Below are 21,455 nucleotides of genomic sequence, written 5' to 3' on the forward strand. Positions count from 1 at the left end.
TTGCTGGATATTCCCCAACTTCTAATGCATTTCTTTTAAACAAATGATAAACAGCCTCACCTGTGGCAAGGATTAAAAAAATTGAATAAACTCTTAAATGTTCCTCTCCACGGAAATCTTTAGTAAAAGGCGAAAGATTTTTTCGTTTTGAAGAGAAACCAGAGTAAGTGACAATATAGCTCTCTAGGGTAAGTGGCGGCACATCAAAGACCCTGTCATTGCGAGGGTGAGGACCTGAAAGGTATTTTCAGGCTCTAAGAAAGAGGGCGAGAACCAGGCCGGTCGGCAAAACAGGCCAACATTTCAAAGTCTCTGCTTAAGGTACAAAAAGGTGGACTGTTCACATGTGTATGTCTGGGAATATGCAAATTTCTTTTGTACTCACCTCAGCTCATTAGGAGTTGTCGGGGCTGCTGGGGAAGGGGAACAGGAAATGTGAATCAGGCTTTTAGTTAAGTGGCACTGTAGGCCTTTTGTCCCCTAGCCATTTTACGCTTTCAACACCATCCCTCCAATCGATATGCTCAGAGCCACCACTGTGCTCTACACATAGCCATGCACCGTATGTGCCTTTTTCACACGTACTTTCATTAAACCTGAATATAGAAGGATATATCTGTCTAGGCTGGAGACACGTGAAACAAGTCTGACGTGCCCCTTCAAGTCTACCTGAGAGGAAGCGGACTCAGGATTGGCGACCTCTAACGGGCACAAATAACGGGCAAGCCCTATGAAAAGCACAGCATGAGTCTTGGTCCCACCTTTAAAAAGGAGGGTGACCTCTGGGATCTGGCAGCAGGATCTTTGGGAGATAAGAAAATATACTGCCTGCGATCGTGTAGTTTCAAGTCAGTCAAGAAAAGCAATCTCATGCACTGCACAAGCTCTTTCCCATGAGGCACCTCTCCTGCACTCTGTTTATGCAAATGAGCAAGCAGAGAGCTCAGGAATAAAACACCAAACTCATGTCCCCCAAAAAAGCAGCAGACAATTGCTGGATATTCCCCAACTTCTAATGCTTTTCTTTTAAACAAATGATAAACAGCCTCACCTGTGTCAAGGCTTAAAAAAATTGAATAAACTCTTAAATGTTCCTCTCCACGGAAATCTTTAGTAAAAGGCGAAAGATATTTTCGTTTTGAAGAGAAACCAGAGTAAGTGACAATATAGCTCTCTAGGGTAAGTGGCGCCACATCAAAGACCCTGTCATTGCGAGGGTGAGGGCCTGAAAGGTATTTTCAGGCTCTAAGAAAGAGGGCGAGAACCAGGCCGGTGGGCAAAACAGGCCAACATTTCAAAGTCTCTGCTCAAGGTACAAAAAGGTGGACTGTTCACATGTGTATGTCTGGGAATATGCAAATTTCTTTTGTACTCACCTCAGCTCATTAGGAGTTGTCGGGGCTGCTGGGGAAGGGGAACAGGAAATGTGAATCAGGCTTTTAGTTAAGTGGCACTGTAGGCCTTTTGTCCCCTAGCCATTTTACGCTTTCAACACGCTCTACACATAGCCATGCACCGTATGTGCCTTTTTCACACGTACTTTCATTAAACCTGAATATAGAAGGATATATCTGTCTAGGCTGGAGACACGTGAAACAAGTCTGACGTGCCCCTTCAAGTCTACCTGAGAGGAAGCTGACTCAGGATTGGCGACCTCTCAGGGCACCTCTAACGGGCACAAATAACGGGCAAGCCCTATGAAAAGCACAGCATGAGTCTTGGTCCCACCTTTAAAAAGGAGGGTGACCTCTGGGATCTGGCAGCAGGATCTTTGGGAGATAAGAAAATATACTGCCTGCGATCGTGTAGTTTCAAGTAGGCCTGGGCGGCAAATTCCGTTCCGCTCGCGGAATTTGCGGAATTTGCGTAATGTCGCGTTCCGCGGAGAACGCGAAATTGCTCAGAAGCCTGCTTTCCGCGATTTCGCGAAATTTTTGCTTGTTCGCGTTCTCAAAATGCATGTTCGCGAGATATTTCTCCTCGAGCACGCAAACATCAATTGCGAACAGGAAAAAAGCATCGCGAACAAGCAGTTCCGCGTGTTCGCGGAATTTCTGCGTGTTCGCGGAGATTTTTTACCGTTTCGCGGAGATTTGCGTAACGCAATTACGCAAATTCCGCCCACCCCTAGTTTCAAGTCAGTCAAGAAAAGCAATCTCATGCACTGCACAAGCTCTTTCCCATGAGGCACCTCTCCTGCACTCTGTTTATGCAAATGAGCAAGCAGAGAGCTCAGGAATAAAACACCAAACTCATGTCCCCCAAAAAAGCAGCAGACAATTGCTGGATATTCCCCAACTTCTAATGCTTTTCTTTTAAACAAATGATAAACAGCCTCACCTGTGGCAAGGCTTAAAAAAATTGAATAAACTCTTAAATGTTCCTCTCCACGGAAATCTTTAGTAAAAGGCGAAAGATTTTTTCGTTTTGAAGAGAAACCAGAGTAAGTGACAATATAGCTCTCTAGGGTAAGTGGCGGCACATCAAAGACCCTGTCATTGCGAGGGTGAGGACCTGAAAGGTATTTTCAGGCTCTAAGAAAGAGGGCGAGAACCAGGCCGGTGGGCAAAACAGGCCAACATTTCAAAGTCTCTGCTCAAGGTACAAAAAGGTGGACTGTTCACATGTGTATGTGTGGGAATATGCAAATTTCTTTTGTACTCACCTCAGCTCATTAGGAGTTGTCGGGGCTGCTGGGGAAGGGGAACAGGAAATGTGAATCAGGCTTTTAGTTAAGTGGCACTGTAGGCCTTTTGTCCCCTAGCCATTTTACGCTTTCAACACCATCCCTCCAATCGATATGCTCAGAGCCACCACTGTGCTCTACACATAGCCATGCACCGTATGTGCCTTTTTCACACGTACTTTCATTAAACCTGAATATAGAAGGATATATCTGTCTAGGCTGGAGACACGTGAAACAAGTCTGACGTGCCCCTTCAAGTCTACCTGAGAGGAAGCTGACTCAGGATTGGCGACCTCTCAGGGCACCTCTAACGGGCACAAATAACGGGCAAGCCCTATGAAAAGCACAGCATGAGTCTTGGTCCCACCTTTAAAAAGGAGGGTGACCTCTGGGATCTGGCAGCAGGATCTTTGGGAGATAAGAAAATATACTGCCTGCGATCGTGAAGTTTCAAGTCAGTCAAGAAAAGCAATCTCATGCACTGCACAAGCTCTTTCCCATGAGGCACCTCTCCTGCACTCTGTTTATGCAAATGAGCAAGCAGAGAGCTCAGGAATAAAACACCAAACTCATGTCCCCCAAAAAAAGCAGCAGACAATTGCTGGATATTCCCCAACTTGTAATGCTTTTCTTTTAAACAAATGATAAACAGCCTCACCTGTGGCAAGGCTTAAAAAAATTGAATAAACTCTTAAATGTTCCTCTCCACGGAAATCTTTAGTAAAAGGCGAAAGATTTTTTCGTTTTGAAGAGAAACCAGAATAAGTGACAATATAGCTCTCTAGGGTAAGTGGCGGCACATCAAAGACCCTGTCATTGCGAGGGTGAGGACCTGAAAGGTATTTTCAGGCTCTAAGAAAGAGGGCGAGAACCAGGCCGGTGGGCAAAACAGGCCAACATTTCAAAGTCTCTGCTCAAGGTACAAAAAGGTGGACTGTTCACATGTGTATGTCTGGGAATATGCAAATTTCTTTTGTACTCACCTCAGCTCATTAGGAGTTGTCGGGGCTGCTGGGGAAGGGGAACAGGAAATGTGAATCAGGCTTTTAGTTAAGTGGCACTGTAGGCCTTTTGTCCCCTAGCCATTTTACGCTTTCAACACGCTCTACACATAGCCATGCACCGTATGTGCCTTTTTCACACGTACTTTCATTAAACCTGAATATAGAAGGATATATCTGTCTAGGCTGGAGACACGTGAAACAAGTCTGACGTGCCCCTTCAAGTCTACCTGAGAGGAAGCGGACTCAGGATTGGCGACCTCTCAGGGCACCTCCAACGGGCACAAATAACGGGCAAGCCCTATGAAAAGCACAGCATGAGTCTTGGTCCCACCTTTAAAAAGGAGGGTGACCTCTGGGATCTGGCAGCAGGATCTTTGGGAGATAAGAAAATATACTGCCTGCGATCGTGTAGTTTCAAGTCAGTCAAGAAAAGCAATCTCATGCACTGCACAAGCTCTTTCCCATGAGGCACCTCTCCTGCACTCTGTTTATGCAAATGAGCAAGCAGAGAGCTCAGGAATAAAACACCAAACTCATGTCCCCCAAAAAAGCAGCAGACAATTGCTGGATATTCCCCAACTTCTAATGCTTTTCTTTTAAACAAATGATAAACAGCCTCACCTGTGGCAAGGCTTAAAAAAATTGAATAAACTCTTAAATGTTCCTCTCCACGGAAATCTTTAGTAAAAGGCGAAAGATTTTTTCGTTTTGAAGAGAAACCAGAGTAAGTGACAATATAGCTCTCTAGGGTAAGTGGCGGCACATCAAAGACCCTGTCATTGCGAGGGTGAGGACCTGAAAGGTATTTTCAGGCTCTAAGAAAGAGGGCGAGAACCAGGCCGGTGGGCAAAACAGGCCAACATTTCAAAGTCTCTGCTCAAGGTACAAAAAGGTGGACTGTTCACATGTGTATGTCTGGGAATATGCAAATTTCTTTTGTACTCACCTCAGCTCATTAGGAGTTGTCGGGGCTGCTGGGGAAGGGGAACAGGAAATGTGAATCAGGCTTTTAGTTAAGTGGCACTGTAGGCCTTTTGTCCCCTAGCCATTTTACGCTTTCAACACGCTCTACACATAGCCATGCACCGTATGTGCCTTTTTCACACGTACTTTCATTAAACCTGAATATAGAAGGATATATCTGTCTAGGCTGGAGACACGTGAAACAAGTCTGACGTGCCCCTTCAAGTCTACCTGAGAGGAAGCGGACTCAGGATTGGCGACCTCTCAGGGCACCTCCAACGGGCACAAATAACGGGCAAGCCCTATGAAAAGCACAGCATGAGTCTTGGTCCCACCTTTAAAAAGGAGGGTGACCTCTGGGATCTGGCAGCAGGATCTTTGGGAGATAAGAAAATATACTGCCTGCGATCGTGTAGTTTCAAGTCAGTCAAGAAAAGCAATCTCATGCACTGCACAAGCTCTTTCCCATGAGGCACCTCTCCTGCACTCTGTTTATGCAAATGAGCAAGCAGAGAGCTCAGTAATAAAACACCAAACTCGTGTCCCCCAAAAAAGCAGCAGACAATTGCTGGATATTCCCCAACTTCTAATGCTTTTCTTTTAAACAAATGATAAACAGCCTCACCTGTGGCAAGGCTTAAAAAAATTGAATAAACTCTTAAATGTTCCTCTCCACGGAAATCTTTAGTAAAAGGCGAAAGATATTTTCGTTTTGAAGAGAAACCAGAGTAAGTGACAATATAGCTCTCTAGGGTAAGTGGCGCCACATCAAAGACCCTGTCATTGCGAGGGTGAGGACCTGAAAGGTATTTTCAGGCTCTAAGAAAGAGGGCGAGAACCAGGCCGGTGGGCAAAACAGGCCAACATTTCAAAGTCTCTGCTCAAGGTACAAAAAGGTGGACTGTTCACATGTGTATGTCTGGGAATATGCAAATTTCTTTTGTACTCACCTCAGCTCATTAGGAGTTGTCGGGGCTGCTGGGGAAGGGGAACAGGAAATGTGAATCAGGCTTTTAGTTAAGTGGCACTGTAGGCCTTTTGTCCCCTAGCCATTTTACGCTTTCAACACGCTCTACACATAGCCATGCACCGTATGTGCCTTTTTCACACGTACTTTCATTAAACCTGAATATAGAAGGATATATCTGTCTAGGCTGGAGACACGTGAAACAAGTCTGACGTGCCCCTTCAAGTTTACCTGAGAGGAAGCTGACTCAGGATTGGCGACCTCTCAGGGCACCTCTAACGGGCACAAATAACGGGCAAGCCCTATGAAAAGCACAGCATGAGTCTTGGTCCCACCTTTAAAAAGGAGGTTGACCTCTGGGATCTGGCAGCAGGATCTTTGGGAGATAAGAAAATATACTGCCTGCGATCGTGAAGTTTCAAGTCAGTCAAGAAAAGCAATCTCATGCACTGCACAAGCTCTTTCCCATGAGGCACCTCTCCTGCACTCTGTTTATGCAAATGAGCAAGCAGAGAGCTCAGGAATAAAACACCAAACTCATGTCCCCCAAAAAAGCAGCAGACAATTGCTGGATATTCCCCAACTTGTAATGCTTTTCTTTTAAACAAATGATAAACAGCCTCACATGTGGCAAGGCTTAAAAAAATTGAATAAACTCTTAAATGTTCCTCTCCACGGAAATCTTTAGTAAAAGGCGAAAGATTTTTTCGTTTTGAAGAGAAACCAGAGTAAGTGACAATATAGCTCTCTAGGGTAAGTGGCGGCACATCAAAGACCCTGTCATTGCGAGGGTGAGGACCTGAAAGGTATTTTCAGGCTCTAAGAAAGAGGGCGAGAACCAGGCCGGTGGGCAAAACAGGCCAACATTTCAAAGTCTCTGCTCAAGGTACAAAAAGGTGGACTGTTCACATGTGTATGTCTGGGAATATGCAAATTTCTTTTGTACTCACCTCAGCTCATTAGGAGTTGTCGGGGCTGCTGGGGAAGGGGAACAGGAAATGTGAATCAGGCTTTTAGTTAAGTGGCACTGTAGGCCTTTTGTCCCCTAGCCATTTTACGCTTTCAACACGCTCTACACATAGCCATGCACCGTATGTGCCTTTTTCACACGTACTTTCATTAAACCTGAATATAGAAGGATATATCTGTCTAGGCTGGAGACACGTGAAACAAGTCTGACGTGCCCCTTCAAGTCTACCTGAGAGGAAGCTGACTCAGGATTGGCGACCTCTCAGGGCACCTCTAACCGGCACAAATAACGGGCAAGCCCTATGAAAAGCACAGCATGAGTCTTGGTCCCACCTTTAAAAAGGAGGGTGACCTCTGGGATCTGGCAGCAGGATCTTTGGGAGATAAGAAAATATACTGCCTGCGATCGTGTAGTTTCAAGTCAGTCAAGAAAAGCAATCTCATGCACTGCACAAGCTCTTTCCCATGAGGCACCTCTCCTGCACTCTGTTTATGCAAATGAGCAAGCAGAGAGCTCAGGAATAAAACACCAAACTCATGTCCCCCAAAAAAGCAGCAGACAATTGCTGGATATTCCCCAACTTCTAATGCTTTTCTTTTAAACAAATGATAAACAGCCTCACCTGTGGCAAGGCTTAAAAAAATTGAATAAACTCTTAAATGTTCCTCTCCACGGAAATCTTTAGTAAAAGGCGAAAGATTTTTTCGTTTTGAAGAGAAACCAGAGTAAGTGACAATATAGCTCTCTAGGGTAAGTGGCGGCACATCAAAGACCCTGTCATTGCGAGGGTGAGGACCTGAAAGGTATTTTCAGGCTCTAAGAAAGAGGGCGAGAACCAGGCCGGTGGGCAAAACAGGCCAACATTTCAAAGTCTCTGCTCAAGGTACAAAAAGGTGGACTGTTCACATGTGTATGTGTGGGAATATGCAAATTTCTTTTGTACTCACCTCAGCTCATTAGGAGTTGTCGGGGCTGCTGGGGAAGGGGAACAGGAAATGTGAATCAGGCTTTTAGTTAAGTGGCACTGTAGGCCTTTTGTCCCCTAGCCATTTTACGCTTTCAACACCATCCCTCCAATCGATATGCTCAGAGCCACCACTGTGCTCTACACATAGCCATGCACCGTATGTGCCTTTTTCACACGTACTTTCATTAAACCTGAATATAGAAGGATATATCTGTCTAGGCTGGAGACACGTGAAACAAGTCTGACGTGCCCCTTCAAGTCTACCTGAGAGGAAGCTGACTCAGGATTGGCGACCTCTCAGGGCACCTCTAACGGGCACAAATAACGGGCAAGCCCTATGAAAAGCACAGCATGAGTCTTGGTCCCACCTTTAAAAAGGAGGGTGACCTCTGGGATCTGGCAGCAGGATCTTTGGGAGATAAGAAAATATACTGCCTGCGATCGTGAAGTTTCAAGTCAGTCAAGAAAAGCAATCTCATGCACTGCACAAGCTCTTTCCCATGAGGCACCTCTCCTGCACTCTGTTTATGCAAATGAGCAAGCAGAGAGCTCAGGAATAAAACACCAAACTCATGTCCCCCAAAAAAAGCAGCAGACAATTGCTGGATATTCCCCAACTTGTAATGCTTTTCTTTTAAACAAATGATAAACAGCCTCACCTGTGGCAAGGCTTAAAAAAATTGAATAAACTCTTAAATGTTCCTCTCCACGGAAATCTTTAGTAAAAGGCGAAAGATTTTTTCGTTTTGAAGAGAAACCAGAATAAGTGACAATATAGCTCTCTAGGGTAAGTGGCGGCACATCAAAGACCCTGTCATTGCGAGGGTGAGGACCTGAAAGGTATTTTCAGGCTCTAAGAAAGAGGGCGAGAACCAGGCCGGTGGGCAAAACAGGCCAACATTTCAAAGTCTCTGCTCAAGGTACAAAAAGGTGGACTGTTCACATGTGTATGTCTGGGAATATGCAAATTTCTTTTGTACTCACCTCAGCTCATTAGGAGTTGTCGGGGCTGCTGGGGAAGGGGAACAGGAAATGTGAATCAGGCTTTTAGTTAAGTGGCACTGTAGGCCTTTTGTCCCCTAGCCATTTTACGCTTTCAACACGCTCTACACATAGCCATGCACCGTATGTGCCTTTTTCACACGTACTTTCATTAAACCTGAATATAGAAGGATATATCTGTCTAGGCTGGAGACACGTGAAACAAGTCTGACGTGCCCCTTCAAGTCTACCTGAGAGGAAGCGGACTCAGGATTGGCGACCTCTCAGGGCACCTCCAACGGGCACAAATAACGGGCAAGCCCTATGAAAAGCACAGCATGAGTCTTGGTCCCACCTTTAAAAAGGAGGGTGACCTCTGGGATCTGGCAGCAGGATCTTTGGGAGATAAGAAAATATACTGCCTGCGATCGTGTAGTTTCAAGTCAGTCAAGAAAAGCAATCTCATGCACTGCACAAGCTCTTTCCCATGAGGCACCTCTCCTGCACTCTGTTTATGCAAATGAGCAAGCAGAGAGCTCAGGAATAAAACACCAAACTCATGTCCCCCAAAAAAGCAGCAGACAATTGCTGGATATTCCCCAACTTCTAATGCTTTTCTTTTAAACAAATGATAAACAGCCTCACCTGTGGCAAGGCTTAAAAAAATTGAATAAACTCTTAAATGTTCCTCTCCACGGAAATCTTTAGTAAAAGGCGAAAGATTTTTTCGTTTTGAAGAGAAACCAGAGTAAGTGACAATATAGCTCTCTAGGGTAAGTGGCGGCACATCAAAGACCCTGTCATTGCGAGGGTGAGGACCTGAAAGGTATTTTCAGGCTCTAAGAAAGAGGGCGAGAACCAGGCCGGTGGGCAAAACAGGCCAACATTTCAAAGTCTCTGCTCAAGGTACAAAAAGGTGGACTGTTCACATGTGTATGTCTGGGAATATGCAAATTTCTTTTGTACTCACCTCAGCTCATTAGGAGTTGTCGGGGCTGCTGGGGAAGGGGAACAGGAAATGTGAATCAGGCTTTTAGTTAAGTGGCACTGTAGGCCTTTTGTCCCCTAGCCATTTTACGCTTTCAACACGCTCTACACATAGCCATGCACCGTATGTGCCTTTTTCACACGTACTTTCATTAAACCTGAATATAGAAGGATATATCTGTCTAGGCTGGAGACACGTGAAACAAGTCTGACGTGCCCCTTCAAGTCTACCTGAGAGGAAGCGGACTCAGGATTGGCGACCTCTCAGGGCACCTCCAACGGGCACAAATAACGGGCAAGCCCTATGAAAAGCACAGCATGAGTCTTGGTCCCACCTTTAAAAAGGAGGGTGACCTCTGGGATCTGGCAGCAGGATCTTTGGGAGATAAGAAAATATACTGCCTGCGATCGTGTAGTTTCAAGTCAGTCAAGAAAAGCAATCTCATGCACTGCACAAGCTCTTTCCCATGAGGCACCTCTCCTGCACTCTGTTTATGCAAATGAGCAAGCAGAGAGCTCAGTAATAAAACACCAAACTCATGTCCCCCAAAAAAGCAGCAGACAATTGCTGGATATTCCCCAACTTCTAATGCTTTTCTTTTAAACAAATGATAAACAGCCTCACCTGTGGCAAGGCTTAAAAAAATTGAATAAACTCTTAAATGTTCCTCTCCACGGAAATCTTTAGTAAAAGGCGAAAGATATTTTCGTTTTGAAGAGAAACCAGAGTAAGTGACAATATAGCTCTCTAGGGTAAGTGGCGCCACATCAAAGACCCAGTCATTGCGAGGGTGAGGACCTGAAAGGTATTTTCAGGCTCTAAGAAAGAGGGCGAGAACCAGGCCGGTGGGCAAAACAGGCCAACATTTCAAAGTCTCTGCTCAAGGTACAAAAAGGTGGACTGTTCACATGTGTATGTCTGGGAATATGCAAATTTCTTTTGTACTCACCTCAGCTCATTAGGAGTTGTCGGGGCTGCTGGGGAAGGGGAACAGGAAATGTGAATCAGGCTTTTAGTTAAGTGGCACTGTAGGCCTTTTGTCCCCTAGCCATTTTACGCTTTCAACACGCTCTACACATAGCCATGCACCGTATGTGCCTTTTTCACACGTACTTTCATTAAACCTGAATATAGAAGGATATATCTGTCTAGGCTGGAGACACGTGAAACAAGTCTGACGTGCCCCTTCAAGTTTACCTGAGAGGAAGCTGACTCAGGATTGGCGACCTCTCAGGGCACCTCTAACGGGCACAAATAACGGGCAAGCCCTATGAAAAGCACAGCATGAGTCTTGGTCCCACCTTTAAAAAGGAGGTTGACCTCTGGGATCTGGCAGCAGGATCTTTGGGAGATAAGAAAATATACTGCCTGCGATCGTGAAGTTTCAAGTCAGTCAAGAAAAGCAATCTCATGCACTGCACAAGCTCTTTCCCATGAGGCACCTCTCCTGCACTCTGTTTATGCAAATGAGCAAGCAGAGAGCTCAGGAATAAAACACCAAACTCATGTCCCCCAAAAAAGCAGCAGACAATTGCTGGATATTCCCCAACTTGTAATGCTTTTCTTTTAAACAAATGATAAACAGCCTCACCTGTGGCAAGGCTTAAAAAAATTGAATAAACTCTTAAATGTTCCTCTCCACGGAAATCTTTAGTAAAAGGCGAAAGATTTTTTCGTTTTGAAGAGAAACCAGAGTAAGTGACAATATAGCTCTCTAGGGTAAGTGGCGGCACATCAAAGACCCTGTCATTGCGAGGGTGAGGACCTGAAAGGTATTTTCAGGCTCTAAGAAAGAGGGCGAGAACCAGGCCGGTGGGCAAAACAGGCCAACATTTCAAAGTCTCTGCTCAAGGTACAAAAAGGTGGACTGTTCACATGTGTATGTCTGGGAATATGCAAATTTCTTTTGTACTCACCTCAGCTCATTAGGAGTTGTCGGGGCTGCTGGGGAAGGGGAACAGGAAATGTGAATCAGGCTTTTAGTTAAGTGGCACTGTAGGCCTTTTGTCCCCTAGCCATTTTACGCTTTCAACACGCTCTACACATAGCCATGCACCGTATGTGCCTTTTTCACACGTACTTTCATTAAACCTGAATATAGAAGGATATATCTGTCTAGGCTGGAGACACGTGAAACAAGTCTGACGTGCCCCTTCAAGTCTACCTGAGAGGAAGCTGACTCAGGATTGGCGACCTCTCAGGGCACCTCTAACCGGCACAAATAACGGGCAAGCCCTATGAAAAGCACAGCATGAGTCTTGGTCCCACCTTTAAAAAGGAGGGTGACCTCTGGGATCTGGCAGCAGGATCTTTGGGAGATAAGAAAATATACTGCCTGCGATCGTGTAGTTTCAAGTCAGTCAAGAAAAGCAATCTCATGCACTGCACAAGCTCTTTCCCATGAGGCACCTCTCCTGCACTCTGTTTATGCAAATGAGCAAGCAGAGAGCTCAGGAATAAAACACCAAACTCATGTCCCCCAAAAAAGCAGCAGACAATTGCTGGATATTCCCCAACTTCTAATGCATTTCTTTTAAACAAATGATAAACAGCCTCACCTGTGGCAAGGATTAAAAAAATTGAATAAACTCTTAAATGTTCCTCTCCACGGAAATCTTTAGTAAAAGGCGAAAGATTTTTTCGTTTTGAAGAGAAACCAGAGTAAGTGACAATATAGCTCTCTAGGGTAAGTGGCGGCACATCAAAGACCCTGTCATTGCGAGGGTGAGGACCTGAAAGGTATTTTCAGGCTCTAAGAAAGAGGGCGAGAACCAGGCCGGTCGGCAAAACAGGCCAACATTTCAAAGTCTCTGCTCAAGGTACAAAAAGGTGGACTGTTCACATGTGTATGTCTGGGAATATGCAAATTTCTTTTGTACTCACCTCAGCTCATTAGGAGTTGTCGGGGCTGCTGGGGAAGGGGAACAGGAAATGTGAATCAGGCTTTTAGTTAAGTGGCACTGTAGGCCTTTTGTCCCCTAGCCATTTTACGCTTTCAACACCATCCCTCCAATCGATATGCTCAGAGCCACCACTGTGCTCTACACATAGCCATGCACCGTATGTGCCTTTTTCACACGTACTTTCATTAAACCTGAATATAGAAGGATATATCTGTCTAGGCTGGAGACACGTGAAACAAGTCTGACGTGCCCCTTCAAGTCTACCTGAGAGGAAGCGGACTCAGGATTGGCGACCTCTCAGGGCACCTCCAACGGGCACAAATAACGGGCAAGCCCTATGAAAAGCACAGCATGAGTCTTGGTCCCACCTTTAAAAAGGAGGGTGACCTCTGGGATCTGGCAGCAGGATCTTTGGGAGATAAGAAAATATACTGCCTGCGATCGTGTAGTTTCAAGTCAGTCAAGAAAAGCAATCTCATGCACTGCACAAGCTCTTTCCCATGAGGCACCTCTCCTGCACTCTGTTTATGCAAATGAGCAAGCAGAGAGCTCAGGAATAAAACACCAAACTCATGTCCCCCAAAAAAGCAGCAGACAGTTGCTGGATATTCCCCAACTTCTAATGCTTTTCTTTTAAACAAATGATAAACAGCCTCACCTGTGTCAAGGCTTAAAAAAATTGAATAAACTCTTAAATGTTCCTCTCCACGGAAATCTTTAGTAAAAGGCGAAAGATATTTTCGTTTTGAAGAGAAACCAGAGTAAGTGACAATATAGCTCTCTAGGGTAAGTGGCGCCACATCAAAGACCCTGTCATTGCGAGGGTGAGGACCTGAAAGGTATTTTCAGGCTCTAAGAAAGAGGGCGAGAACCAGGCCGGTGGGCAAAACAGGCCAACATTTCAAAGTCTCTGCTCAAGGTACAAAAAGGTGGACTGTTCACATGTGTATGTCTGGGAATATGCAAATTTCTTTTGTACTCACCTCAGCTCATTAGGAGTTGTCGGGGCTGCTGGGGAAGGGGAACAGGAAATGTGAATCAGGCTTTTAGTTAAGTGGCACTGTAGGCCTTTTGTCCCCTAGCCATTTTACGCTTTCAACACGCTCTACACATAGCCATGCACCGTATGTGCCTTTTTCACACGTACTTTCATTAAACCTGAATATAGAAGGATATATCTGTCTAGGCTGGAGACACGTGAAACAAGTCTGACGTGCCCCTTCAAGTCTACCTGAGAGGAAGCGGACTCAGGATTGGCGACCTCTCAGGGCACCTCCAACGGGCACAAATAACGGGCAAGCCCTATGAAAAGCACAGCATGAGTCTTGGTCCCACCTTTAAAAAGGAGGGTGACCTCTGGGATCTGGCAGCAGGATCTTTGGGAGATAAGAAAATATACTGCCTGCGATCGTGTAGTTTCAAGTCAGTCAAGAAAAGCAATCTCATGCACTGCACAAGCTCTTTCCCATGAGGCACCTCTCCTGCACTCTGTTTATGCAAATGAGCAAGCAGAGAGCTCAGGAATAAAACACCAAACTCATGTCCCCCAAAAAAGCAGCAGACAATTGCTGGATATTCCCCAACTTCTAATGCTTTTCTTTTAAACAAATGATAAACAGCCTCACCTGTGGCAAGGCTTAAAAAAATTGAATAAACTCTTAAATGTTCCTCTCCACGGAAATCTTTAGTAAAAGGCGAAAGATTTTTTCGTTTTGAAGAGAAACCAGAGTAAGTGACAATATAGCTCTCTAGGGTAAGTGGCGGCACATCAAAGACCCTGTCATTGCGAGGGTGAGGACCTGAAAGGTATTTTCAGGCTCTAAGAAAGAGGGCGAGAACCAGGCCGGTGGGCAAAACAGGCCAACATTTCAAAGTCTCTGCTCAAGGTACAAAAAGGTGGACTGTTCACATGTGTATGTCTGGGAATATGCAAATTTCTTTTGTACTCACCTCAGCTCATTAGGAGTTGTCGGGGCTGCTGGGGAAGGGGAACAGGAAATGTGAATCAGGCTTTTAGTTAAGTGGCACTGTAGGCCTTTTGTCCCCTAGCCATTTTACGCTTTCAACACGCTCTACACATAGCCATGCACCGTATGTGCCTTTTTCACACGTACTTTCATTAAACCTGAATATAGAAGGATATATCTGTCTAGGCTGGAGACACGTGAAACAAGTCTGACGTGCCCCTTCAAGTCTACCTGAGAGGAAGCGGACTCAGGATTGGCGACCTCTCAGGGCACCTCCAACGGGCACAAATAACGGGCAAGCCCTATGAAAAGCACAGCATGAGTCTTGGTCCCACCTTTAAAAAGGAGGGTGACCTCTGGGATCTGGCAGCAGGATCTTTGGGAGATAAGAAAATATACTGCCTGCGATCGTGTAGTTTCAAGTCAGTCAAGAAAAGCAATCTCATGCACTGCACAAGCTCTTTCCCATGAGGCACCTCTCCTGCACTCTGTTTATGCAAATGAGCAAGCAGAGAGCTCAGTAATAAAACACCAAACTCATGTCCCCCAAAAAAGCAGCAGACAATTGCTGGATATTCCCCAACTTCTAATGCTTTTCTTTTAAACAAATGATAAACAGCCTCACCTGTGGCAAGGCTTAAAAAAATTGAATAAACTCTTAAATGTTCCTCTCCACGGAAATCTTTAGTAAAAGGCGAAAGATATTTTCGTTTTGAAGAGAAACCAGAGTAAGTGACAATATAGCTCTCTAGGGTAAGTGGCGCCACATCAAAGACCCTGTCATTGCGAGGGTGAGGACCTGAAAGGTATTTTCAGGCTCTAAGAAAGAGGGCGAGAACCAGGCCGGTGGGCAAAACAGGCCAACATTTCAAAGTCTCTGCTCAAGGTACAAAAAGGTGGACTGTTCACATGTGTATGTCTGGGAATATGCAAATTTCTTTTGTACTCACCTCAGCTCATTAGGAGTTGTCGGGGCTGCTGGGGAAGGGGAACAGGAAATGTGAATCAGGCTTTTAGTTAAGTGGCACTGTAGGCCTTTTGTCCCCTAGCCATTTTACGCTTTCAACACGCTCTACACATAGCCATGCACCGTATGTGCCTTTTTCACACGTACTTTCATTAAACCTGAATATAGAAGGATATATCTGTCTAGGCTGGAGACACGTGAAACAAGTCTGACGTGCCCCTTCAAGTTTACCTGAGAGGAAGCTGACTCAGGATTGGCGACCTCTCAGGGCACCTCTAACGGGCACAAATAACGGGCAAGCCCTATGAAAAGCACAGCATGAGTCTTGGTCCCACCTTTAAAAAGGAGGTTGACCTCTGGGATCTGGCAGCAGGATCTTTGGGAGATAAGAAAATATACTGCCTGCGATCGTGAAGTTTCAAGTCAGTCAAGAAAAGCAATCTCATGCACTGCACAAGCTCTTTCCCATGAGGCACCTCTCCTGCACTCTGTTTATGCAAATGAGCAAGCAGAGAGCTCAGGAATAAAACACCAAACTCATGTCCCCCAAAAAAGCAGCAGACAATTGCTGGATATTCCCCAACTTGTAATGCTTTTCTTTTAAACAAATGATAAACAGCCTCACCTGTGGCAAGGCTTAAAAAAATTGAATAAACTCTTAAATGTTCCTCTCCACGGAAATCTTTAGTAAAAGGCGAAAGATTTTTTCGTTTTGAAGAGAAACCAGAGTAAGTGACAATATAGCTCTCTAGGGTAAGTGGCGGCACATCAAAGACCCTGTCATTGCGAGGGTGAGGACCTGAAAGGTATTTTCAGGCTCTAAGAAAGAGGGCGAGAACCAGGCCGGTGGGCAAAACAGGCCAACATTTCAAAGTCTCTGCTCAAGGTACAAAAAGGTGGACTGTTCACATGTGTATGTCTGGGAATATGCAAATTTCTTTTGTACTCACCTCAGCTCATTAGGAGTTGTCGGGGCTGCTGGGGAAGGGGAACAGGAAATGTGAATCAGGCTTTTAGTTAAGTGGCACTGTAGGCCTTTTGTCCCCTAGCCATTTTACGCTTTCAACACGCTCTACACATAGCCATGCACCGTATGTGCCTTTTTCACACGTACTTTCATTAAACCTGAATATAGAAGGATATATCTGTCTAGGCTGGAGACACGTGAAACAAGTCTGACGTGCCCCTTCAAGTCTACCTGAGAGGAAGCTGCCTCAGGATTGGCGACCTCTCAGGGCACCTCTAACCGGCACAAATAACGGGCAAGCCCTATGAAAAGCACAGCATGAGTCTTGGTCCCACCTTTAAAAAGGAGGGTGACCTCTGGGATCTGGCAGCAGGATCTTTGGGAGATAAGAAAATATACTGCCTGCGATCGTGTAGTTTCAAGTCAGTCAAGAAAAGCAATCTCATGCACTGCACAAGCTCTTTCCCATGAGGCACCTCTCCTGCACTCTGTTTATGCAAATGAGCAAGCAGAGAGCTCAGGAATAAAACACCAAACTCATGTCCCCCAAAAAAGCAGCAGACAATTGCTGGATATTCCCCAACTTCTAATGCATTTCTTTTAAACAAATGATAAACAGCCTCACCTGTGGCAAGGATTAAAAAAATTGAATAAACTCTTAAATGTTCCTCTCCACGGAAATCTTTAGTAAAAGGCGAAAGATTTTTTCGTTTTGAAGAGAAACCAGAGTAAGTGACAATATAGCTCTCTAGGGTAAGTGGCGGCACATCAAAGACCCTGTCATTGCGAGGGTGAGGACCTGAAAGGTATTTTCAGGCTCTAAGAAAGAGGGCGAGAACCAGGCCGGTCGGCAAAACAGGCCAACATTTCAAAGTCTCTGCTTAAGGTACAAAAAGGTGGACTGTTCACATGTGTATGTCTGGGAATATGCAAATTTCTTTTGTACTCACCTCAGCTCATTAGGAGTTGTCGGGGCTGCTGGGGAAGGGGAACAGGAAATGTGAATCAGGCTTTTAGTTAAGTGGCACTGTAGGCCTTTTGTCCCCTAGCCATTTTACGCTTTCAACACCATCCCTCCAATCGATATGCTCAGAGCCACCACTGTGCTCTACACATAGCCATGCACCGTATGTGCCTTTTTCACACGTACTTTCATTAAACCTGAATATAGAAGGATATATCTGTCTAGGCTGGAGACACGTGAAACAAGTCTGACGTGCCCCTTCAAGTCTACCTGAGAGGAAGCGGACTCAGGATTGGCGACCTCTCAGGGCACCTCTAACGGGCACAAATAACGGGCAAGCCCTATGAAAAGCACAGCATGAGTCTTGGTCCCACCTTTAAAAAGGAGGGTGACCTCTGGGATCTGGCAGCAGGATCTTTGGGAGATAAGAAAATATACTGCCTGCGATCGTGTAGTTTCAAGTCAGTCAAGAAAAGCAATCTCATGCACTGCACAAGCTCTTTCCCATGAGGCACCTCTCCTGCACTCTGTTTATGCAAATGAGCAAGCAGAGAGCTCAGGAATAAAACACCAAACTCATGTCCCCCAAAAAAGCAGCAGACAATTGCTGGATATTCCCCAACTTCTAATGCTTTTCTTTTAAACAAATGATAAACAGCCTCACCTGTGTCAAGGCTTAAAAAAATTGAATAAACTCTTAAATGTTCCTCTCCACGGAAATCTTTAGTAAAAGGCGAAAGATATTTTCGTTTTGAAGAGAAACCAGAGTAAGTGACAATATAGCTCTCTAGGGTAAGTGGCGCCACATCAAAGACCCTGTCATTGCGAGGGTGAGGGCCTGAAAGGTATTTTCAGGCTCTAAGAAAGAGGGCGAGAACCAGGCCGGTGGGCAAAACAGGCCAACATTTCAAAGTCTCTGCTCAAGGTACAAAAAGGTGGACTGTTCACATGTGTATGTCTGGGAATATGCAAATTTCTTTTGTACTCACCTCAGCTCATTAGGAGTTGTCGGGGCTGCTGGGGAAGGGGAACAGGAAATGTGAATCAGGCTTTTAGTTAAGTGGCACTGTAGGCCTTTTGTCCCCTAGCCATTTTACGCTTTCAACACGCTCTACACATAGCCATGCACCGTATGTGCCTTTTTCACACGTACTTTCATTAAACCTGAATATAGAAGGATATATCTGTCTAGGCTGGAGACACGTGAAACAAGTCTGACGTGCCCCTTCAAGTCTACCTGAGAGGAAGCTGACTCAGGATTGGCGACCTCTCAGGGCACCTCTAACGGGCACAAATAACGGGCAAGCCCTATGAAAAGCACAGCATGAGTCTTGGTCCCACCTTTAAAAAGGAGGGTGACCTCTGGGATCTGGCAGCAGGATCTTTGGGAGATAAGAAAATATACTGCCTGCGATCGTGTAGTTTCAAGTAGGCCTGGGCGGCAAATTCCGTTCCGCTCGCGGAATTTGCGGAATTTGCGTAATTTCGCGTTCCGCGGAGAACGCGAAATTGCTCAGAAGCCTGCTTTCCGCGATTTCGCGAAATTTTTGCTTGTTCGCGTTCTCAAAATGCATGTTCGCGAGATATTTCTCCTCGAGCACGCAAACATCAATTGCGAACAGGAAAAAAGCATCGCGAACAAGCAGTTCCGCGTGTTCGCGGAATTTCTGCGTGTTCGCGGAGATTTTTTACCGTTTCGCGGAGATTTGCGTAACGCAATTACGCAAATTCCGCCCACCCCTAGTTTCAAGTCAGTCAAGAAAAGCAATCTCATGCACTGCACAAGCTCTTTCCCATGAGGCACCTCTCCTGCACTCTGTTTATGCAAATGAGCAAGCAGAGAGCTCAGGAATAAAACACCAAACTCATGTCCCCCAAAAAAGCAGCAGACAATTGCTGGATATTCCCCAACTTCTAATGCTTTTCTTTTAAACAAATGATAAACAGCCTCACCTGTGGCAAGGCTTAAAAAAATTGAATAAACTCTTAAATGTTCCTCTCCACGGAAATCTTTAGTAAAAGGCGAAAGATTTTTTCGTTTTGAAGAGAAACCAGAGTAAGTGACAATATAGCTCTCTAGGGTAAGTGGCGGCACATCAAAGACCCTGTCATTGCGAGGGTGAGGACCTGAAAGGTATTTTCAGGCTCTAAGAAAGAGGGCGAGAACCAGGCCGGTGGGCAAAACAGGCCAACATTTCAAAGTCTCTGCTCAAGGTACAAAAAGGTGGACTGTTCACATGTGTATGTGTGGGAATATGCAAATTTCTTTTGTACTCACCTCAGCTCATTAGGAGTTGTCGGGGCTGCTGGGGAAGGGGAACAGGAAATGTGAATCAGGCTTTTAGTTAAGTGGCACTGTAGGCCTTTTGTCCCCTAGCCATTTTACGCTTTCAACACCATCCCTCCAATCGATATGCTCAGAGCCACCACTGTGCTCTACACATAGCCATGCACCGTATGTGCCTTTTTCACACGTACTTTCATTAAACCTGAATATAGAAGGATATATCTGTCTAGGCTGGAGACACGTGAAACAAGTCTGACGTGCCCCTTCAAGTCTACCTGAGAGGAAGCTGACTCAGGATTGGCGACCTCTCAGGGCACCTCTAACGGGCACAAATAACGGGCAAGCCCTATGAAAAGCACAGCATGAGTCTTGGTCCCACCTTTAAAAAGGAGGGTGACCTCTGGGATCTGGCAGCAGGATCTTTGGGAGATAAGAAAATATACTGCCTGCGATCGTGAAGTTTCAAGTCAGTCAAGAAAAGCAATCTCATGCACTGCACAAGCTCTTTCCCATGAGGCACCTCTCCTGCACTCTGTTTATGCAAATGAGCAAGCAGAGAGCTCAGGAATAAAACACCAAACTCATGTCCCCCAAAAAAAGCAGCAGACAATTGCTGGATATTCCCCAACTTGTAATGCTTTTCTTTTAAACAAATGATAAACAGCCTCACCTGTGGCAAGGCTTAAAAAAATTGAATAAACTCTTAAATGTTCCTCTCCACGGAAATCTTTAGTAAAAGGCGAAAGATTTTTTCGTTTTGAAGAGAAACCAGAATAAGTGACAATATAGCTCTCTAGGGTAAGTGGCGGCACATCAAAGACCCTGTCATTGCGAGGGTGAGGACCTGAAAGGTATTTTCAGGCTCTAAGAAAGAGGGCGAGAACCAGGCCGGTGGGCAAAACAGGCCAACATTTCAAAGTCTCTGCTCAAGGTACAAAAAGGTGGACTGTTCACATGTGTATGTCTGGGAATATGCAAATTTCTTTTGTACTCACCTCAGCTCATTAGGAGTTGTCGGGGCTGCTGGGGAAGGGGAACAGGAAATGTGAATCAGGCTTTTAGTTAAGTGGCACTGTAGGCCTTTTGTCCCCTAGCCATTTTACGCTTTCAACACGCTCTACACATAGCCATGCACCGTATGTGCCTTTTTCACACGTACTTTCATTAAACCTGAATATAGAAGGATATATCTGTCTAGGCTGGAGACACGTGAAACAAGTCTGACGTGCCCCTTCAAGTCTACCTGAGAGGAAGCGGACTCAGGATTGGCGACCTCTCAGGGCACCTCCAACGGGCACAAATAACGGGCAAGCCCTATGAAAAGCACAGCATGAGTCTTGGTCCCACCTTTAAAAAGGAGGGTGACCTCTGGGATCTGGCAGCAGGATCTTTGGGAGATAAGAAAATATACTGCCTGCGATCGTGTAGTTTCAAGTCAGTCAAGAAAAGCAATCTCATGCACTGCACAAGCTCTTTCCCATGAGGCACCTCTCCTGCACTCTGTTTATGCAAATGAGCAAGCAGAGAGCTCAGGAATAAAACACCAAACTCATGTCCCCCAAAAAAGCAGCAGACAATTGCTGGATATTCCCCAACTTCTAATGCTTTTCTTTTAAACAAATGATAAACAGCCTCACCTGTGGCAAGGCTTAAAAAAATTGAATAAACTCTTAAATGTTCCTCTCCACGGAAATCTTTAGTAAAAGGCGAAAGATTTTTTCGTTTTGAAGAGAAACCAGAGTAAGTGACAATATAGCTCTCTAGGGTAAGTGGCGGCACATCAAAGACCCTGTCATTGCGAGGGTGAGGACCTGAAAGGTATTTTCAGGCTCTAAGAAAGAGGGCGAGAACCAGGCCGGTGGGCAAAACAGGCC

At 45.4% G+C, this 21,455-nt stretch overlaps 22 non-coding genes across 22 annotated transcripts; all 22 read right to left on the reverse strand.

The window, feature by feature from the left end:
• Window positions 1–52: 52 nt before the first annotated feature.
• On the reverse strand, window positions 53–167 carry LOC146774483 (U5 spliceosomal RNA). The gene has a single exon (XR_014974077.1). It is a non-coding gene; the product is annotated as a U5 spliceosomal RNA (small nuclear RNA).
• An 876-nt stretch (window positions 168–1,043) lies between these two features.
• LOC146774484 (U5 spliceosomal RNA) lies at window positions 1,044–1,158 on the reverse strand. Its single transcript, XR_014974330.1, has one exon. It is a non-coding gene; the product is annotated as a U5 spliceosomal RNA (small nuclear RNA).
• Window positions 1,159–2,332: 1,174 nt separating this feature from the next.
• Window positions 2,333–2,447, reverse strand: LOC146774485 (U5 spliceosomal RNA). The gene has a single exon (XR_014972753.1). It is a non-coding gene; the product is annotated as a U5 spliceosomal RNA (small nuclear RNA).
• Window positions 2,448–3,336: 889 nt separating this feature from the next.
• Window positions 3,337–3,451, reverse strand: LOC146774486 (U5 spliceosomal RNA). The gene has a single exon (XR_014973895.1). It is a non-coding gene; the product is annotated as a U5 spliceosomal RNA (small nuclear RNA).
• Window positions 3,452–4,303: 852 nt separating this feature from the next.
• On the reverse strand, window positions 4,304–4,418 carry LOC146774487 (U5 spliceosomal RNA). Its single transcript, XR_014972754.1, has one exon. It is a non-coding gene; the product is annotated as a U5 spliceosomal RNA (small nuclear RNA).
• An 852-nt stretch (window positions 4,419–5,270) lies between these two features.
• Window positions 5,271–5,385, reverse strand: LOC146774488 (U5 spliceosomal RNA). Its single transcript, XR_014974193.1, has one exon. It is a non-coding gene; the product is annotated as a U5 spliceosomal RNA (small nuclear RNA).
• An 852-nt stretch (window positions 5,386–6,237) lies between these two features.
• On the reverse strand, window positions 6,238–6,352 carry LOC146774489 (U5 spliceosomal RNA). Its single transcript, XR_014972715.1, has one exon. It is a non-coding gene; the product is annotated as a U5 spliceosomal RNA (small nuclear RNA).
• An 852-nt stretch (window positions 6,353–7,204) lies between these two features.
• LOC146774490 (U5 spliceosomal RNA) lies at window positions 7,205–7,319 on the reverse strand. The gene has a single exon (XR_014972755.1). It is a non-coding gene; the product is annotated as a U5 spliceosomal RNA (small nuclear RNA).
• Window positions 7,320–8,208: 889 nt separating this feature from the next.
• On the reverse strand, window positions 8,209–8,323 carry LOC146774491 (U5 spliceosomal RNA). Its single transcript, XR_014973896.1, has one exon. It is a non-coding gene; the product is annotated as a U5 spliceosomal RNA (small nuclear RNA).
• An 852-nt stretch (window positions 8,324–9,175) lies between these two features.
• Window positions 9,176–9,290, reverse strand: LOC146774492 (U5 spliceosomal RNA). The gene has a single exon (XR_014972756.1). It is a non-coding gene; the product is annotated as a U5 spliceosomal RNA (small nuclear RNA).
• An 852-nt stretch (window positions 9,291–10,142) lies between these two features.
• On the reverse strand, window positions 10,143–10,257 carry LOC146774493 (U5 spliceosomal RNA). The gene has a single exon (XR_014974194.1). It is a non-coding gene; the product is annotated as a U5 spliceosomal RNA (small nuclear RNA).
• Window positions 10,258–11,109: 852 nt separating this feature from the next.
• LOC146774494 (U5 spliceosomal RNA) lies at window positions 11,110–11,224 on the reverse strand. The gene has a single exon (XR_014972757.1). It is a non-coding gene; the product is annotated as a U5 spliceosomal RNA (small nuclear RNA).
• An 852-nt stretch (window positions 11,225–12,076) lies between these two features.
• Window positions 12,077–12,191, reverse strand: LOC146774495 (U5 spliceosomal RNA). The gene has a single exon (XR_014974078.1). It is a non-coding gene; the product is annotated as a U5 spliceosomal RNA (small nuclear RNA).
• An 888-nt stretch (window positions 12,192–13,079) lies between these two features.
• On the reverse strand, window positions 13,080–13,194 carry LOC146774496 (U5 spliceosomal RNA). Its single transcript, XR_014974331.1, has one exon. It is a non-coding gene; the product is annotated as a U5 spliceosomal RNA (small nuclear RNA).
• Window positions 13,195–14,046: 852 nt separating this feature from the next.
• On the reverse strand, window positions 14,047–14,161 carry LOC146774497 (U5 spliceosomal RNA). The gene has a single exon (XR_014972758.1). It is a non-coding gene; the product is annotated as a U5 spliceosomal RNA (small nuclear RNA).
• Window positions 14,162–15,013: 852 nt separating this feature from the next.
• Window positions 15,014–15,128, reverse strand: LOC146774498 (U5 spliceosomal RNA). Its single transcript, XR_014974195.1, has one exon. It is a non-coding gene; the product is annotated as a U5 spliceosomal RNA (small nuclear RNA).
• An 852-nt stretch (window positions 15,129–15,980) lies between these two features.
• Window positions 15,981–16,095, reverse strand: LOC146774499 (U5 spliceosomal RNA). The gene has a single exon (XR_014972760.1). It is a non-coding gene; the product is annotated as a U5 spliceosomal RNA (small nuclear RNA).
• Window positions 16,096–16,947: 852 nt separating this feature from the next.
• LOC146774500 (U5 spliceosomal RNA) lies at window positions 16,948–17,062 on the reverse strand. The gene has a single exon (XR_014974079.1). It is a non-coding gene; the product is annotated as a U5 spliceosomal RNA (small nuclear RNA).
• An 888-nt stretch (window positions 17,063–17,950) lies between these two features.
• On the reverse strand, window positions 17,951–18,065 carry LOC146774501 (U5 spliceosomal RNA). The gene has a single exon (XR_014974332.1). It is a non-coding gene; the product is annotated as a U5 spliceosomal RNA (small nuclear RNA).
• Window positions 18,066–19,239: 1,174 nt separating this feature from the next.
• LOC146774502 (U5 spliceosomal RNA) lies at window positions 19,240–19,354 on the reverse strand. Its single transcript, XR_014972761.1, has one exon. It is a non-coding gene; the product is annotated as a U5 spliceosomal RNA (small nuclear RNA).
• An 889-nt stretch (window positions 19,355–20,243) lies between these two features.
• Window positions 20,244–20,358, reverse strand: LOC146774503 (U5 spliceosomal RNA). Its single transcript, XR_014973897.1, has one exon. It is a non-coding gene; the product is annotated as a U5 spliceosomal RNA (small nuclear RNA).
• An 852-nt stretch (window positions 20,359–21,210) lies between these two features.
• On the reverse strand, window positions 21,211–21,325 carry LOC146774504 (U5 spliceosomal RNA). Its single transcript, XR_014972762.1, has one exon. It is a non-coding gene; the product is annotated as a U5 spliceosomal RNA (small nuclear RNA).
• Window positions 21,326–21,455: the final 130 nt, after the last annotated feature.

The sequence above is a fragment of the Triturus cristatus genome, chromosome 12 (assembly GCF_964204655.1).
Source record: "Triturus cristatus chromosome 12, aTriCri1.1, whole genome shotgun sequence".
NCBI classification, from domain to species: domain Eukaryota; kingdom Metazoa; phylum Chordata; class Amphibia; order Caudata; family Salamandridae; genus Triturus; species Triturus cristatus.